Genomic DNA, 6,625 nt, shown 5'->3' with positions numbered 1-6,625 from the left:
ATTTCAATTTTTTTTAATTATTTAATAAAATATGATCTCTTATCTTATATTTTTTAAGTATATAACTGAAGATATTTAATAATAAAAAATTATATTTGACCAAACAATTTAAAAAAATATTGAAAAAGATTTACTCTCCAGTCTCATAGTGTAGTTTAATGAGATATATAAAAGAGTAATACTATTATGAGTTCAACTGCTAATTATGAAGATGATTAATACTAAAGTAATTTACAATTGCGAGTATTTATATACCTTGAATTCTGAAGCATATTGAAGGAAATAGTCCTTCCAAATGCTAGGGTGATATGCTGAAGTGCGTCGATGATCATGCAAACTAGAATTTGCATTTGGCTTGGGGAGATAATAATTAAGGGTTAAAGCTCCACTAGTAGACATGATTCAATGTTTCTTTCTTTCTTTTTTTTCTTCTGTATGCTGAAAATCTTTGATTTGCTTTGCAGGATTATTTGGACTCTCTGCGTTCATTATATAATGCTTAAAAGTTTATGTAAAGCAATTAAAATTTGATAAAGAAATAAAAAATAAACAAGAAGATAAGGATTTAAAATGAATAAAAAGATATATTAAAATTAAAATAGAAACAAAAAGAATAGATTGAAATTGAGTACAGAGGGAATCATTCTACTTTTTACCTAATTTATTGACGTAATAAAAAAGGGACTTCTCAACCTAACTTATCAACGTCATAGTTTTGGAATTGAATCGAAGAGATTCCTCAACTTTTTATCCAATTTCCCGAATCCCGATGCAACAAGAGAGGGACTTCTCAATCTCATGTCCACACAATGGTTTTATCACGAAACTAAAATGGAGTTTTCAAACCTCTAAGGGTGTGTTTGGCAAACACGTTACGAGAGAAGAAGCACGTTTAGCCTTCTTGAAAGCTTCAATTTTTTGTTTGGCAAACTTTTGATCCATGAACGCAGAAGTGATTCTACTCTCAAAATCACGTTTACAATAAGCTACAATTTTGAGCTTCTGCACCAACGGGCTTTTAGCCATTAATACTCCATCTTTATTTATCTTTTACCAACTTTATCCTTTATGCATGTTATTATATTATTTATGAAATTTTTATTATTTTTGTTTACATGAACTTTTTTTTCTATTATTTATTATTTTTTTATTAATTATTATTTTATTATAGAATTAATTAATAAGATCTATTCAAATATCTAAATTAAAATGATAAGATAATATACAAAAAATATTTAAGTTTGTGTCTATTTTAGTAATTTTTTATCTAAAAGTAATTTTGAGTAGTATAATCCAAACAACATTTATATTACTATAATCCATTTTGATATAAAGATTGCCAAACATAAATCACTTTAACACAAACTTACTTTTCATCAAAATTAAGTTTGCAAAATCAATTTTATACAAACTCTCATTTGCAAACTGTAATCCAAACACACACTAAATCATTCTATATTGCGATTATTCTAGTTTGTGAGGTATTTATAACCTTTTATTAGGTTAAAATATAAAAAATTCTTAGCCTACAAACATAAGTTCTAATTTAGTAATTAAATAATTAAAATTAAAATACATCAAATTAAATTAAAATATTCTAAAAATATAAACTATCTTTTAAATAACATTTAAACTCTTCGTATCAAAAACATTTGAAATACGTATCAAAATTGATTAAATAATTAAACAATATTTAATTATTTAGCACTAACTTTACCCCATGAATTCTTAAATGCGGATTCGGTAATCATGGTGAATATTTTATTATTTTTCATTTAGCACATTATATTCATTTAATGTATTGGAAACGATAAAAAAAAATTAGCAGTATTTTGATTGGAAGAAGAATTATTTACATATTTATTTTATTTTATTTTATACTAGTGGATAAATACTTATTAATCTACTTTTTTTTTTATTTATTTATGTTAGGTGAATTTTACGGTGTAGAAAGAGAGAATTTTTTACACCTATATATATTTGTTGTCAATAGAAAAAGCTACCATAACTAAAAAATGGATTAATACAGAGAGATTTACACACAGATCTAGTCTTTATTACAGACGGATTTTTGGTTATCGACGAAATTACCGACAGATTTTGTCTCTCTATAAAAGTTTCGTCGGAAATTATTTACCGACAGATTTTTTCCGTCAAAAAATTACTGACGGATTTTTACCATTTATCGACGGATGTTCTCTCTGTAAATTCTCCATCCATTTTCCGAAGACGACGAACTTTCCAACGGATTTTTCGTCGATAATTACAGATAGATTTTTTGACGGATTTTCTGTCTGTAATTACAGAAGGATTTTTCGTCAGTAATTACAGACAGATTTTTCGTCTATAATTACAGACGAATTTTTCAACGGATTTTTATCTGTAATTACAGACGGATTTTTCGACAGATTTTTCGTCTGTAATTACAGACAGATTTTTTGACGGATTTTTCGTCGGTAATTGGCAACAGATTTTTCGTCTGTAATTTGAACCTTGGAAAATCATCCCACACTCTGAATACAGACAGAAAATCCGTCTGTAAATCTGTCAGTAAGATAAAATAGAATTTTTTTAAATTTTTCCATTGCAAAATAAATACTTTAGATTTGTTTTCTAAATTTACTCTATCAAACACACTGTAAATTGAAAAAAAGAAATAAAAAAATCACATAGATAAACATAATATTCATAGATAAACATAATATTCATTACAAGATACCTATAAAATTGGATGTTATTTTTCAACACCATTATCCAATATCTCACTGTCTCAATAAAAAGATACCCCAAAAAATAAGGAATATGCCTACCATTATCCAATATCTCACTGTCTCAACACCATTATCCAATATCTCACTGTCTCTCCGAGACAACTCTATTCTTACGCAAAATGGTAAGAAAAACCAAAAAGAGGAATAGAAATAGAAGCTCCCACGCCACAATTGCCTACCCTTATTTTGGGCTAAACGACACTATTAACACTCGTAATATACAATTCTACAGAAAGTTTCCTTTCCAATCACGATTGAATCTGTATTCTCAAAACTGAAGCCATGTTGCTATAAAAACACCATGCAAGAATGAATGATGGAAACCATCTTATGGCAAAGAATGGGTAACAAATTGAGAGACCACCAAACCGGAAAAAGCATGTCCCCAAGCAGTGCAAGACACTAATAGCGAACTCAGATGTGACGCTATCAAGAAAGGATAGACTTCAAGGAAGCAAAACCATGGAAACTATGAAGAAAGGATGGATTGCAATGCAAGCTGTTGTTGCGGCTGCAGAGATGACCAAAAAAATGGGCAACATAAACTAGCTAGAAGCAAGAGTTGCAGGTGGTAAAGTTTGCTGAAGCTGTCTGAGCAGATTAATCATGCGGCTAGCAGTTTGTTCCGTTGCGAGGTCCTTTCCAGCACACAAAACCTACATAGCATAAAATGGGCAACATTAAATAGAAAATCAAATTAAATCAATATTTAAATCAAATATGCAGTGGCACATCAAAGCAGAAAATGCTTGATAAAAATTAACCTCAGCAAAAACTGAAACTATTTTAGGAAGGTACTGATTGTTTGGACCCAAAAGCTCACTGTCAGACCTACAGGTAAACAAAAATAAGAATTAGAACAAAAAGAGTAAATGCGGGACTACATTAGGAAACTAAAAAGGAAAATTTGAGTTCCTTACCTTTCAACCATGGAACAAAGTTGATCATGAACAACTTTGGCCTCAATCAAATCACCTTTTATTGGCAAACAGTTCAACCATGCAAGAATCACCTGTAAACATAACAGAAGATTGCAAAAAGATTAAATAAGCATATGCCATCTCAACCTGACAATTAAAAAACTCAGCCTCCAGAGAGATTAGACCATGATAAGGCAAGATGTTGATGAACAAACCATGATAAGCAGCTATAAAGTAAATGCTGTTCTGGCAGAGTCTGAGTTTGAACCTGAAATTGAGAAAAAGCGGAAGAAAAGAGAAGATGATCAGAGCCGGTTTCGGATCCAATGCTTTCAGTGCATATCTGGAGAGACTCTTATCATTGAGAGAGGCTTTTTTAGTCTTTGCAACATAATAAGGAGGAGGTTTTACAATGCAATTCAATGAATTCATCAATGTTTCTTCTTCCATGGACTTATTAATATTGGACATCAAGATTGAACTCCAGCATGTTCCAACAAACTTCTTACTATTATTTTCTTCTTCTTGCTTCTTCATTGCCGGCACCATCATCTTAATTAGTAAGCTGCATCCAACAAGTTATGATCAAAGTTAATTAATTCACAATAACAACAAAGCCTAACTAGTGATATTAATTTCAAAACCCAAAGCTTATTAAGAAAACACATAGATATATATAGTACCTGTGATTATTATCAACAGAAAAGTTAGGTTTGAGATGAGAGTTCAGGTGATGGTTGTGGTTAATTGATGTGAGGAGGAAATGGGGTATTTATAGGGTGCCAAATGGAAGAACCAATAACCGTTCTATCTACTGCCACGATTGAAAAATCTCCCTTTTCAGGTTTTCAATATATTTTTTTTTTCTTTTCTATTGCTTACGTTAGGTGTTAATTTTTTCATTTTTTGCTATCATTAATATTATTAGTTGACATTTTTTCTTTTTAATTTTTTTTCCTGTTCAATAATAACCCAAAAAATTGTTTTCTAATTTTATCACATGTCCATATATATATAAAAGTCTATCACATTTAGCATTCATTCATGTAGTTAATCATGATACGTATACCAAATTAGATTTGAAAATGTTCTATGTGCGTAAAAATCAATTATTATAATAAGAGCAAATTTATGAAAGAAAGCATGTTGGGATTAGGGCTCTTCAAATCTGTGTGAAAGAAAGCATCATTACAACTAGAAAGTAGGATTAGGGCTCTTTAAATTGTTAGGAAACCTTTCTAAATAAACCAAAGAATATAATAATTCAAATTCATTGCAACTAAATATAATAAATTCAATATGAAGAGTCCGATCATTCTTCATTCATGGTTTACAGTTTTACTAGCAGAAGTTCACGTTACTACTATACTGCTGCTAAACTAGAATGAATATAAACATGCTATAGCAATCTGGAACTGGTTCCTTATATAGACTTTCGTTTCCAGAAGCTAACCAAAATATTTAAATATTGTGAATCGAATTTATATATGAATTAACTAGCTCGCCCAGCATAACAGTAATGGCAGAATCAAAGGATCACGATTTCACAATGCTAAATTCAGAAAACCCTAAGAGTCTTAAAGAAACAAGAACTACTTTTTCTAAACATTCCAATTATATTTGGCCCTCTTTAACTTCTCATATTTAACAAATTAGACGGTTTTTCTCGAGATATGTTCAACTATACAAAATTGATAGCAATTAACCACTAATTGGCACTGTTTCAAACTGAATTTCGATACCAGAACAAGACACTGCACAATAACACGTTTGGAATGAAAAATTAGCGAGAGAAACAAGGGAGGGCTTACCTGGTTAGTGGAGTGCGAATAGATCAAAAGATTGAAGATCTATGCAACCCTATATATAAAGTGTTTGATTCTATTTGATTCGGTTAGTGGAGAAACTGGTCTTTGCCGGAGAAGAAGTTACCAACAGAGTCAACTATCATTCCGAGCTTCGCTTCAAGCTTCACCATTCAACAATAACCACTGAGTTTCCACCGAGTTGAGATGAGTTTCACGAATCGCTGCAGACGCGACGAGAGCAGCGGCGGAAGGAGCCCGTGCGACGCAAGGGATGACAGAGAGAGATCCTGTGACGCGAGCGGCGGCGATAGTGGCGGAAGAAGCTGGTGCGACGGAGAGAAGAAGCAACTTGGTGACGGAGAGACTCATTTGATTTGTGTGGAGTGTGAACCGTGAATGGATTGAGAGGGTAGGGATAAAATTAGGGTTAATTCAATATTTTCGACGGAAAATTTTAAATTACAGACGGATTTTTCATCTGTAATAATTTAATAAAGCGCAGCGTTTTGTCTATTGAATTACAGACGGATTTTCCGTCTGTAACTATTTCCCACGAAAAAAATTAATTTTACCGACAGAATTATCGACGGATTTTGTTTTCCGTCTGTAATTTATGCTAATTTATTTTTTTTATTTTCCGACAAAAAAATCCCTCTAAAATTCCGTCTATATTTTCGTGGGATAAAATTCGCCGAAAATATCCGTCTGTAATAACTAGTTTTCTAATAGTGTACCAAGTGTTTAGAAAGACAATATTTAAAAGACAATATCTGTCATTGTTTTGATAAGTTGTAGAATTTTTTTTTAATTTTTTTTACTACTCCTTGAGACACGTGAAGGAATTTAGTAACTAAATGTAGTAAATATTTATTTAATTAGTGATTATAAAAATCATGTTAGGCTTTTATTTGTTTTTTTTTTTTGTGAATTTTATTTATTTTGGGTAAGACCACATTTATAAATAAAAATTAAAAATATAGACCTAAATTTTATAAAAAAATTTATATATATTAAAGCATATATTAAATATGGTGCAGCAGAAAAAAAAATCTACTTTTAAGATGTTCACAAAAAATACATAAAAAATTTCATGGTAATTAGACACATTTTTTAGAATAATAATTAA

The 6,625-nt window shown here is 30.5% G+C and overlaps 2 long non-coding RNA genes and 1 pseudogene across 2 annotated transcripts; all 3 read right to left on the bottom strand.

Annotated features, from left to right (window-relative positions):
• The window catches only part of LOC107634232, a 5,637-nt pseudogene extending 5,154 nt beyond the window's left edge, over window positions 1-483 (bottom strand).
• On the bottom strand, window positions 3,047-3,785 carry LOC107634233. Its single transcript, XR_001618802.2, has 3 exons — window positions 3,692-3,785; window positions 3,536-3,602; window positions 3,047-3,427 (listed from the first exon to the last, which is right to left on the bottom strand). It is a non-coding gene; the product is annotated as an uncharacterized LOC107634233 (long non-coding RNA).
• LOC110269598 lies at window positions 4,211-4,566 on the bottom strand. The gene is made up of 2 exons (XR_002358370.1): window positions 4,375-4,566; window positions 4,211-4,256 (listed from the first exon to the last, which is right to left on the bottom strand). It is a non-coding gene; the product is annotated as an uncharacterized LOC110269598 (long non-coding RNA).

Source organism: Arachis ipaensis, chromosome B03 (assembly GCF_000816755.2).
Source record: "Arachis ipaensis cultivar K30076 chromosome B03, Araip1.1, whole genome shotgun sequence".
Classification (NCBI taxonomy): domain Eukaryota; kingdom Viridiplantae; phylum Streptophyta; class Magnoliopsida; order Fabales; family Fabaceae; genus Arachis; species Arachis ipaensis.
This window is presented reverse-complemented; position numbering and strand designations above follow the sequence as displayed.